Below are 12,505 nucleotides of genomic sequence, written 5' to 3'. Positions count from 1 at the left end.
AACCTACCACCTAGCTACCTTCAGCAGCTCCTCTGGGTGTCACCATCTCTGGAAAGCCTTCCACTACCCCTGACTGGGCCCCTCAGTATTGGCCATCAGGGACATTTTGTCATATTGATGTTCTTGACAGTGACTGTGTCAAGAACAGGGTCCCCAGTGCTAACCAGTATCTTCCCTCTTTGAAGCACTCAGGAAATAGTGACAAAGAGGACAAAGGAAAGCCAGTGGTGGCAGTGGGAGAGAGGAAACAGGAGACACAGAGGTCTGTGTATACCTCAGTCATGTGATGACATGCCTGTGTGTGTGTGTGTGTGAGAGAGAGAGAGAGAGAGAGAGAGAGAGAGAGAGAGAGAGAGTCACTTCCCCATGTGTCACTATCACAACATGGTCAAGGTTACATGGACACAGACCCCTGGGTTGTGACTCTTGGGGACAGCTGAGTGACTAGAGAATTATTGGAGGGAGGGGCACAGAGATGGATGTGAAGAGAGAGATGAAGAGGGACCTGGGGGAATTGAATTCCCAGACAGAAATAAGGTTTGGTAGAGGGCAACAGAACATTGAGACATATCAGACAAGGAAAACAGCCTCTCCAAGAAAGGCTGGACAGCAAGAGTCCGCACAGCTGCTGGAGAGCCAGGAGTGAACGGCAGGAGGTACTGGTGGGTGAGAGGGAGCTGAGAGCAAGGATGCTGACATCAGACCTGAGTTCAAATCCCCCTGCTGCCATCTGGAAACCATCTGGCTTTGAACAAGTTACTTTTGGGACCGCTTCTCCTTTTGTAAAAATAAATATCATAAACCTCAAACTTACAGGTGCCTGGCTGGATCTGGCTTCTTTGAGACTCTGGGAAGGAACCTGGAAGGTATCGTTAGTAAGTCCTACGATGCTGCCATTGGTTTGTCCATGAGAAAGACTCCATAGTTAAATAAGCCTCAGGCTCCTACAGAAGCCAGGTCCCCTCACTCTCTGAGCCTGCTTGCCTACCGCCTTGGGCTTTTCCTAATGATTAATTGAAAGGCCAAGGTGCTGGGCATACAGTGGGCAGTGGGTGCTCAATACATGCTAGCTGCCATCATCATATCATCACTATCATCCCTTCATCCTCATCATGTTCTCAGAGTGATGGAGGTAATCTAGACGGGTGGATTCCAACTGGCCCAAGAAGAATAAAAACCCACTGGGGGAAACACCCAAAAATAACTGGAAGGCGGGAGAGCCAGGCCAGCGCCAGGGCAGGAAGGAAGGCATCGGGGCAGCAGGACCCCCCCCCCGCGACCCCCCCCTCCCGGCTCCCTCCCCCAAGCTGGGGAATCACTAACCTCATTCCTTTTTATGAGCTTACCCCTCCCCCATCCCTGAAGAGGAGTGTCCCTGTCTTAACAGATAAGACAGACGGGTCTGCCTTAAATATTTCTATTACTTACAAGTTCATAAATCTATTGGTTTAAAACTGTCAGCAGGATGGGAAAATTCAGAGACGGAGCCACGCTTATCACCCGGCGAGGCGAGGAATTTACCCGAAGTAAGGGGCAAGCTGGTGCTCAGGGGGCACTGGCAGTGCCCAGAAGCCAGTGACTTCCTTGCCTCACGCTCTGCCTCTTGTCCCGGATTCTAAACTCCCACCCTGTAAGCCAAAGATGTCTTTGCCCATGACTTTGAAGTCTTCGAGATTAAGCATGATCCCACAAGCTAGCCGCCAGTTGGAAAGCAGCAATAAAAGAAACGGGCTCCCCAGGCAAGAGGACTGTGCCAGGCTTCCAAGTCCCTGCTGCTGCCCAGCCCCCAGAGCAGAGGGTCCATGGTATAGGGAATAAGAATTTTCCTACAAAGCAGGACGGGGTGGCGCACGCCTTTAATCCCAGCCCCCTCGAAGCTGAGGCAAGCGGATCTCTGAGTTCCAGGCCAGCCTGGTCTGCAGAATGAGTTCCAGGACAGCCAGAGCTACACAGAGAAACCCTGTCTCAAACAAAAAGAAACAGAACAGAACAGAACAGAACAGAACAGAACAGAACAGAACAGAACAGAACAGAACAGAACAGAACAGACCAGACCTTCCTGAGAAAAGCTGAGGAGAACCTCAGACAAAAGGAGAAGACTGTGAGTTTTAGGCCAGGACAGAGAATAAATCTTAACACTTGTTTGTCTCCCAAGGGGGAAAAAATACAAATAACAACAGAGCCCTGATAAACACCATCTACTCGCACGTTATAAATGTGTGCTGTAAACACTTCTGTGAGGGTATTGCAGGGAGCTAGGGGAATTAGCATCGTCATTGGGACGTTACTGCGCAGGCGCAATGGTCGTACGTGACCTAAGAACTGAGCAAACCTTGAGTCCGGACGAATCACTTTCGCCTCCAACCTGACACTGTAAACTTATAAAATGGAATGCTGAGATTGGGTTTCTCTATATGGTCCAGGCAGACCTCAAACTCAGGATCTGCCTCCCGAGTGGTGAGATACCAGTGGTAAACCCTAGACACAGCTTTCAGTTTTAATTTCCAGCAGTGGCCACGTTTAACCACTGTACATTAAAGTCCTGACTCAAGTAGTTGGCTCTGGGGCTGCACCATTCCAAACCAGCCCCAGCCCCTGCCCCATACTGGCCTCCAAGCCTCCCTTGAGAGGGTGGTTTAAGCCAGAAGTGAGAGTGTACACACGAATCCCAGCACTTGGAAGGCAGAGGCAGGCAGATCTCTAAGTTTGAGGCCAGCCTGGTCTACAGAGCGAATTCCAGGATAGTCAGGGCAACACAGAGAAACCCTGTCTCAAAAAGAAAGAAAAAAGAAGAGAAGAGAAGAGAAGAGAAGAGAAGAGAAGAGAAGAGAAGAGAAGAGAAGAGAAGAGAAGAGAAGAGAAGAGAAGAAAGAAAAGATTTTAGAGAGGGTGGATGAACGCCAGCCCTTCTACTTCCTGTCCATGGGGACTCCTGTGCATGTGACTTTGACCACTTATTGAACTCAGCAGGAGCTGATGTCAGAAGCCTCTGAAGGGCTGTGTTCTTCAACTGCAAGATCTCTGAGGCAAATGCTTGATCACTACACTTCTGGGTGGGGAAACTGAGTCCTAATAAGACCAGGTGTTATTGCTTTTGTTTATTTTATTTTTACACAGGGTCTCACTGTATAACCCAGGCTGGCTTCTCAGTCGTGATTCTCCTTTCTCCGTCTCTGTGATTCAGAGGCTGGGTCCCCAGCCTGGAGCTCTATTGGAGGCCGTGGGACCTTTAGAAGGTGGGACCCAGTGGGAGGAAGTCAGTACACTGGGGACATGACCTAGAAATGGACTTGTCCCCACCCCACCCCACCCCCTGTGTGTGTGTGTGGTCTCTAGCTCTCTGAATGTGTCCCTTTCTCTCTATTTTTGTTCTGTCTCTGTCTCTGTCTCTGTCTCTCTCTCTCTCTCTCTCTCTCTCTCTCTCTGTGTGTGTGTGTGTGTGTGTGTGTGTGTGTGTGTGTTGAGCAGTTTCTTCTCCCACATACTTCAGGCATGCCTTGCCAACAACTCTGAAAGCAACAGGTCTTAGCAATCAAGGACAGACACCTCTAGAACCCAAAGCTAAAGCAAAGCTTTCCCCCTTTTCAGCTATTTCTCTCAGATATTTTGTCATCACGTGGATGGAAAGGCAACACTCCAAATGACTTTACAAGGCTCCCACAGGTGAGCAGAGGCATGGCTGGGATTTGAAGCCGGAGGCTCCTAACCACTACTCCTCCATCCTGCCCCTCAATGCTTCTTGCCCATGCCCGACCTCCGCCTACATGTGCAGATTCCATCCTGTGTTAGGATACAGGATTAAACAAGGGTCCACTTGGCACCAGAAACCCATGTACGTACTAGGTAAGCATACTGGGTAGGGAGGGGCCTGTGGTACCTCCCGGGTTAATGGGGTCTCTTGAGTGGAGGGGAGGGCAGAGCCATGTTCTATCAGCTGGGCGGGAAGAGCAGAGATGAATCACCAGCTGTCAGTCTATTCTTATCCAGGCTCCAGGCATCAAGCACCCAGCCTCTTATCTGCAGTGGCTCAGCTAAAATATGGTCCCTCCCAGCAGACAGACCTCAGGGCAAGGTACAGGGATGAGGGAGGGGTGGGGGGAGATGTGGAAAATACAAGATTGGGTGTGTGTGTGTGGAAAATACAGGCAGAGTTTTCAACCTCAGTCATGTTCCAAGCCCTGTGGAACAGCACACACCTGAAAGCTCATTTCTCCTTCTGGCTCCCGCCTCTGGTGCAGCTAGAGGCACCCAGATTGGTGACAGGAGGCCTAAGGATGACTCTCTCTGTCCCTTTGAATGTGGGCTGGAAAATCTCTACCTCCCCTTTGCTTGTCCTCGCCCTGTGTGTCCTGGGAACCTGTGTCAAAGTGTCATGCTATGGGCTGGAGAGATGGCTCAGTGGTTAAGAGCACTGGCTGCTCTTCCAGAGGTCCTGAGTTCTATTCCCAACATCCACATGGTAACTCACAACCATCTGTAATGAGATGGGATGCCCCCTTCTTGTGCATCTGAAGTCAGCGATATCGTACTCACATACATGAAATAAAGAGGGGAGGGGGAGAGGGAGAGGGAGAGGGAGAGGGAACGTGCAAATGTCGTGCTAGGTTTTGCCTACCTTCGTTATTCATCCTCAGAAAGTTCTGGAAACCCTTGTCACTGTCCATTCAAGTTTCAAGGTAACAAATATTTGGCTTTCTCCTGACTTAACCCCAGGGTTTTATGGTTTTATGTGTTTTTTATCTATCTATCTATCTATCTATCTATCTATCTATCTATCTATCTATCTATCTATCTATTCGAGGCAGGCTTCCTGTGTAGCCAGGGGCTAAACTTGAATGCTCCATTTCCTGCTCAGCCTCTTGCACGCTGGGATTGCTACAGACATGCAACTCTACCTGTAGTTTCTGATCAGATATAATGAACACCTTCTATCAGCTCTTCTTTCCCCATCTCAGCTGTGCATCCAGGTCCTGCCAGGACGCCGAAACCCTCCTCTGATCCTCAGTTTACCTACCCAAGTAAATGGGTCCCCTCTCCTTTTTCCCTGTCCTGCTCACAGAGGTTGTCTCCAGGGCAGGGTGGGCGAAGTGGGAAACTCCTGGGGCGGGGGGGGGGGGGGGTCAAGTTCAAAGTGTCACCCAGGAGCCAGGCATCTGTGTCATTAAGAATATCCAGATAGGTCTCTGCCTCCCTCCTCCCTCTGAGTCTCTGCTCAACAGACCCCTCCCCAGATGACAGTCCCACTGAAGCCGCTCCCCTCCCCCACCTGCTCTGCCCCTCTGCGTCTGCAGAGGGATGAAGCGCCCGCCTAATATAAGTATGTTTACATTAAAATATAAGGACAATGCACCCGCCATCTAATAGTCGGCTCTGTATATGTTAGCAAGTGCTTAGGACTCTCTTTTAGAAACCCATTATGCCCATGTGACTCCGCTCAAAGCCTTTCTTCAGGATTTTGTTTTGACAGGAGGGCATTAAAGGGCTGAAAGTGATAGCGCCAGAATACCAGTTACACACTTTGATCAAATCGCTCCCTACGTCTCCTGAAGAAAGCCTTGTATATATTAGGAAAGGAAATTAATTTTATTGCTGCCGTGGCTTGCCTGGTTAATGGCCCAGCGAGCTGGCTGGCCTCAGAAGGCAGCCGTGGGGGTGAGTGGCTTACCCCACTCTCTCTCCTCCCAGGCTACCAGCCACAACCACAAGGAGAGGGCCAGCCAGTGCACACCAGGCTGACCAAACCCCGGAGACTGTAGGACTTGGGGTGTAGGTGGCTGGAACCTGCCCCTCTGACTTCACCTCTTAGCAGGGCTGCCACAGCCTCAAGGCACACTGGCCAAGCCCACAGCACATGTCACAAGTGATCAGCAGTCGGGTGTTCAGAGACTTGAATATGGAAGAACTAAGACATAAAAGACAAGCAGAGAATAGAGATGGCTGGAGGGATGGCTCAGTGGTTAAGAGCACTGGTTGCTCTTCCAGAGGTCCTGGGCTCTGTTCTCACCACCCAAATGACAGTTCACGATTATCTGTAATGTCAGTTCCAGGGGCTCCAAAGGCTTCTTCCGGCTTCCATAGGCACCAGGCATGCCTGTGGAAGTGCACAGACATACACACAGGCATAAACACTCATAATGTAAAACAAAATATAAGCTAAGGTACGGGGTGGCAGAGAGGCAAAGAATAGAAATTTCAGGGACAGAAAGGAAACAACCATCAACTTGACCTCAAGTAAGCATAGTTAGTACCTGTTATCCTCAGGTGGGATGGTGTCTCCCAAAGTCTTCCTGGTCTCTGCATACCCAACTTGAACCTGGAAATTAAGATGGTAGTGTTTTGCATGGCACATCCCTAAATGCCAGCTGGCCACTACAAAGGAGGAGATTCCAAGCTGTGCCCAACCCAGAGGGACACTAGTGCTTAAAAGAGTATTTGAGCACTGGGAGGTAGCTCAAGTCGGTAATGTGTGTGCTGGGTAAGGTGGAGACGTGAAACCTTATCCCCAACACTTATGTTAAGAAGAAACAAGGAAGGAAGGAAGGAAGGAAGGAGGGAAGGATAAAGGAAGGAGGAAGTAAAGGAAGGAAGGATGGATGGATGAAGGAAGGAGGGATGTATGAAGGAGGGAAGAAGGGAGGGTAGGATGAAGGAAGGAAAGGAAGGAAGGAAGGGAGAGAGAAAGAGAGAGAGAGGGAGAGAGAGAGGGGGGGGAAGGAAGGAAGAAAGAAAGGAAGGAAGGAAGAGCCAGTCAGTCAGTCAGTCAGACAGACAGACAGACAAGACAGCTGCCACAATGGCAGTGTGGACTGAGGAGATGTAGACAGGAAAGTCCATGAAGCATGAAGTTCACTGGCCAGCCGGTCTGTCTGATGGATGAGCTCCAGGTTCACTTAGAAATTCATCTCAAAACTAAGGGGATCAAGGAAGACACCTGATCTCAACAACCTCCGGCTTCCATGATAACACACACACACACACACACACACACACACACACACACACACACACACACGAACACACACATACACACACACACGAACACACATGCATGCACACAGAAATGCATTGCATGCAGCTAATCAGTTGTCTCTAGAGCCTCAGTCTGAGGTTTTCTGTCATTTGCAATGGAGAGTTCTCATACGATCGTGGATGGATGGTTCTTACACAATTACTCTTGTTGATAACAGGGTCAGTCATAGCACCCTGTTCTCAGACAGTACCTGGGTTAGCCTTCCATCACTGTAACAGATACCAAAAATACTCACTCTAAAAGGTGACAATGTTCATTCTGGTTGTTTGGGAACCTGTGGTGAAGCAATGCATCATGGTAGAAGTGTGTAGTGTAGCTGACCTCAACATACTGCTGAAGTAAAGGAAAGAAAGTGATTGGCCACATCCTAGTCCTCCAGGGCCACACCCCTTTAATCCCAACACCCAGGAGGCAGCACCAGGTGGGTCTCTGTGAATTCAAAGTCAGCTCAGTCTACCTAGTGGGACACTGTCTCAAAAAAAAAATAAATAAGAAAGAAAGAAAGAAAAGAAAAAGAAAAAGAAAAGGAAAGGAAAGAAAAGAAAAGAAAAGAAAAGAAAAGAAAAAAAAAGAAAAGAAAAGAAAAAAACTACCCCCAGCGACTGACCACCAAACTCCACCTCTCAAAAGTTCTAGCATTTCCCAACAATGCCATGCTGGGGTCTCTTGTTTTACCACATAGACCATTGGAGGGCCTTTAAGCAGGGCATGACAGTACAAATCTATACTCTCAGCCTTTGGCAGGCCGAGGGAGAAGGAGCCTAAGTTTGAGGCCAGCTTTGGCTACATGACTTATACCATGACTCCCTAGGATCTGTCTGGGGTTTGTTCTAAGCTGACTGGCCTGACCATCTTTGTCACCTGTATTAGTTATGATGTTTCTTGGTGTCGACTCCCATGCTACATTTTAAATGTGGCTGGGGGCCACGTTCTGACAAGGCTGAAGAGAGGAGACTGTTGTGTGAATGGGGAGGAGAGAGAGCAGGAGGAGAAGACACCACCTTCCCAGGAAGGTTTCCCATCATCCCTATCCCTCATTACAACCCCTGGCAAATGACCAATACAGTGGCAAGCTCTGAGTTCCCAACACCCTTGGGGCAGGCACATGGACCATTTATGCTTCTAGAATCTACCACACCAGCAAGGGGTAAGACGTGCTGGACCAAGCTGTGTTTGGGGAATTAGAACCACATCAGCTCATACCCCAGCTCCCTCTTGCTGGATGTCATGGTGTCCCCCGCCCCCAAATGAACACTGGCCACTTAACTTAGCTCACAGACTCTCTGGGTAGGAAGTTAGACACAGCACCGATGGTGGACCAGCCATCTCTTTATCACTGTGATGAAATACCCAACATAAACACCTTATTCAGAGAAAAGGCTTTGCTTGACCACAGTTTTACTTGGCGCTTTTGCCCTGGGTGTGCGGTGACACAGAACATCATAGCCAGAGTATTGGGCAGAACCAGTTTGTTCGACTCACTGGTGTTCAGGAAGCAAAGAGAGGTGGGAAGAGTTCAGAGTCCCAATATCCCCACAGGAGCATGCACCCAGTGACCTAATTTCCTCCCATCATGCCCTAAAGATCCTATCTCCCACAAGTGCCACAGATCAGCCACCAAGCCTTCACCATGTGACCCTCTGGTGTACATCCCTGATTCAAACTGTACCAATGGCAACATCCGACGAAACCACAACATTCAGAGCTTCCGACGGGAAGTCACTCGAATGGTAATGACTTGAACTACAGGGAGTAGAGGCCAAGGGACAGAATGATCTGGAGGCACCCTAAATATGTCAGTGTTGTCTGGGCTCAGGTGTCTGCATACTGCTGGTAGTGTCCTTGGCTAGAAGCTGGTGTTCTAGAGGGTAGGTAGGCAGGGCCTTTGGAAAGCTAAAGCTTTCTGCACTGGTGTTATGTGGGTCTCCAAGCCAGCCCACACTCAAGGGAATCAGCCAGATAGTCAGATGCCACCTCTTGGTGGAGAAGTGACCAGTGGTCTTGCAGAAGAAGAGTCTAGCAAGCAAGCACCACAGCCACCCATTGTATCCAGGGGAGACACAGCTCGAAGTGCCTACAGAGAATATATTCCATATACTGAACCTGGCAGTTTGTCCTTCTGAGGCTGTGGCCATCTTTATACTCTTGTAAGGATGGAGGCTCAGGGAGGGGGTCACCCAGGATGAAAGTGAGTGCACCCAGGTTTCAGTCTGCCGCTGCTTGAGCCTAGCTGCCTGCTGCAGCTTCCTCTCCCCTCTCCACTGTCTTAGAGATGTGGTCCCGCTTTCTGCCATTGGAAGGAAGGTAGGTTGAGAGTGTAGCATTCAAGAGCCCTGGGTTCAATGCACCAGGACAGAGGTGGTTGTCTATAACCCTGATGGAGAGTTCAAGGTTATCCTGGGGTATAGGGTGAGTTCCAGGCTAGCTTGGGATACGTGAGACCCTGTCTCAAAGAAAACACATTATCTGGTACTGCCTTGGACAGGCCCCAGACGGGGGCTTTCCTCTGACCCGTGAGGAGGGGTCCCTCAGCCCATGTGTAGCCCTGGCTTCAACCTTTAGTCCCGTTCAGTAAGTCCCTCTGTCGGCTCCCAGGGCTGTCAAGCTCATGAAGGATGGCTTTTCCTGGCCCCGGTGTCTTCCCATCTTCACGCAATCTCCCTTTCCTCTGGCCAGCTCCAGCCGTGGCCTGCTCAGCTATCGCATCCCCTCCCAGGGTCAGGGATTATGACGCATTCAGAGAGCGTCCAGCCCTCAGAAGTGTTTACATTGGAGGTTAGCATTTATCTCTATACTTTCAACCTCTCTCCCCAGCTCAGCGGTGCTGTCTGTGTTCCACAAGAAGGCACGGCCTCCAGGGATGAGAACCCGCCAGGCTGGGGCCACGTCGCTGGCATCTGGAGCCCCTAGACTCTCTTTCCCACCATCCTCGGGGTCAGTCGTCCTCTGTGGTCCCTGGCTAATCTCTAAAAACCGAGTTTCAAAGGAAGCACTCAATAAAAAAACGAAAGTCTGCGGCGTACTTTCCCGCAGGCACATTTACCGTGGTTATTTGAGTCTTGTGAACCCTCTGACCCAGAAGAGATTTTTTTTTTTTTCTAGAGACCTTACTCTGCAGAGACTTGCATATATGTGCGCAAAGGTACAAACATCTTCATCGCAACTTTTTTTCTTTTCTTTTCATTAGTGAACAATTACAGGAAACTATATATCTTCATTAACAGAGAGCTGATCCCTGTGGCACCCACAGCCTGGACCAGGAGGCAGCAGCAGGAACAAGCTGGAGATGCCTGCCTCGGAAGATGAGGATTACAGGGTTTTCTTAGGGTCTGTCCCAGCAGGAAAGTATATCAAATTTAAGCTGGATCATTTGAATATTTAAATAAAGGAATTGCTTGTAAAGGTGGGGGTGGGGCTTAGGGGAATTGAGGAGGGACCTGGAAGTATTTGGGGGTTAGTGAAGTGAAGGTGCCATTATTACTTTAGGCTTGGGGGCCTGAGGTGCTGAAGCCCCTCACTTTCCAAGCCTTGTCAGGAACTGGCAGAGGAATCCAACACCTTCTTCCCTGGGCACTGTGTAAAATGGAGAAAGGCTATAGGATGTGAATGGCTAAGAAGAATTAGTTTTGCTCACAGTGTGCCTAACTGAAACATAACATGGTGTGCACTGACATCTCTAGAACTTAAATGTGTGCTGTGCAAGTTTGGGGATGGGGGGGATTTTTTTTTCTTCTGGTCTAGGATTTTTTTTTTTTCTTAAAGACAAAGTCTCATGTAGCTCAGGCTAGTCTCCAGCTCCCTGTGTAGCCGAGGAGAACCCTGAACACCTGATTCTCCTGCCTGATTTCTTCTGCGCCTGAGGGCTTTGTGCACACTATGAGAACTCTAACGATCTCCAGCCCCAGTTTTTTTTTAATATTTCAGTTTAATAATTCATCCAAATGAATTTAATTTAAAGTAAATTTAGAGCACTCCCCTGGCATGTGGGAGATCCTGGGTCCAAAGACCAGTACCACACGTGCAGACATAGATATAGGGAAAAAAATTTGTATATAAGTTGAGAAATTATTCTTTTTGCTCAAAAATTAAACTGAATGAATTCTAACCAATGTTGAACATGGCTAAGAGGGTTTATTTTGCATACACAAAAAGTCCTCTGTCCACTCCAAGCTTTCTGACCAACCTGAGAGGTTACATTTTCTCATACTAAGATGTATTTTATCTTTGTGTGTGTGTGTGTGTGTGTGTGTGTGTGTGTGGTGTGTTTGTGTGTGGTGTGTGTTTGTGTGTGTGTGTGTTTGTGTGTGTGTGTGTGTGTGTGTGTGTGTGTGTGTGTGTGTATGTGTGAGGTGTTTGTGTCTGTGAGAGAGAGAGAGACAGAGAGAGACAGAGACAGAGACCAGGTGCCTGAAGAATACAGAAGTCATCAGATCCCCCTACCCACAGAGAAGGAGTTGCAGGCAGTTGTGAGCCAGCTGATAGGGGTACTGAGAACCAAACTGGAGTCTTCTGCAAAAGCGTCACTGTGTCCTCAACTGCCCAGCTATCTCCCCACCCTTGGCTTTCACCTTTCCTCTGACTAAAGGTGGCAGTGGCAGTGTTGCCATGGAGATGCTTGTAGAGATAATGATGGAGAATATATCCATTGCATCCATCAAGGTGGCCAGCACATGTCCAACACCCATCTCTGGTCCTGACTTTCATTGGTGGGTACTGGGACATGTTTCTGGAAGGTTCTTCCATCAATCCACTTGGTGTTCAGGGCAAGTTGCTAACACACAGCATGTCCCCTTCTCTTTCTGCATAACCCTTTCCGTGTCCCCAGCTCCTATAACCCATGGGTCCCCAAGGTTATTGGATAGAGCCTCACATGTGGCTCTCTCTGACTGGCTGCAGACCTCGGATGGGAACCAGCTGTCCTGGGAGGAGAAAGCATGTTGGATAAGCGATCCCAACAGAGGCTGCCCTTTGTTTGTGTGATGTGTTTGACCTTGTTCCCAGGCCTATCAGGGACAGGTTCTGAGTAAGGAGTAGGGCAAGGAGAGGAGATATTTCCTACCTCTCTTCCCACTTCCATCAACCTAACCAAGACCATCCCTCTCAGGCAGGTCCAGGGGCTTCTTTCTGCTGATTCTACATCCCTATTTAATGCTACAAAGACAAATGTTTTTCAAACTTTATTCAAGGGTCGAGAGAGACATCTCATTGCTTAAGAGTGCCTGTGGCTCTGGCAGAGGACCACAATCTGGATCCCAGCACCATGTTAAGTACCCCACAACTGCCGGTACCTCCAGGTCCAGAGGATACAGCACCCCCTTCTGGTGTCTGTCAGGACAACACTTAGGTGCACATAGACACACAGCATAATCTTTAAAATACTTATGGAGAAAAAAGAAAAAAGTATTTACCATATTTATGCAATTGTTTTGGTCTTTATCACACAGACTGTCTTCTGTTCAGGGACAGATTTCCAGT

At 49.0% G+C, this 12,505-nt stretch overlaps 2 long non-coding RNA genes across 2 annotated transcripts; one reads left to right on the top strand and one right to left on the bottom strand.

The window, feature by feature from the left end:
- Positions 1–5,560: 5,560 nt before the first annotated feature.
- On the bottom strand, positions 5,561–9,766 carry Gm38554. Its single transcript, XR_878766.2, has 5 exons — positions 9,763–9,766; positions 9,587–9,727; positions 9,134–9,317; positions 6,249–6,313; positions 5,561–6,091 (listed from the first exon to the last, which is right to left on the bottom strand). It is a non-coding gene; the product is annotated as a predicted gene, 38554 (long non-coding RNA).
- A 31-nt stretch (positions 9,767–9,797) lies between these two features.
- On the top strand, positions 9,798–10,316 carry Gm31773. Its single transcript, XR_387669.1, has 3 exons — positions 9,798–9,964; positions 10,133–10,172; positions 10,255–10,316. It is a non-coding gene; the product is annotated as a predicted gene, 31773 (long non-coding RNA).
- The last annotated feature ends 2,189 nt before the right edge of the window (positions 10,317–12,505 follow it).

Source organism: Mus musculus, chromosome 5 (assembly GCF_000001635.26).
Source record: "Mus musculus strain C57BL/6J chromosome 5, GRCm38.p6 C57BL/6J".
NCBI classification, from domain to species: Eukaryota; Metazoa; Chordata; class Mammalia; order Rodentia; family Muridae; genus Mus; species Mus musculus.
The sequence above is the reverse complement of the archived record's forward strand: the minus strand, read 5'-3'. Positions and strand labels throughout refer to the sequence as shown.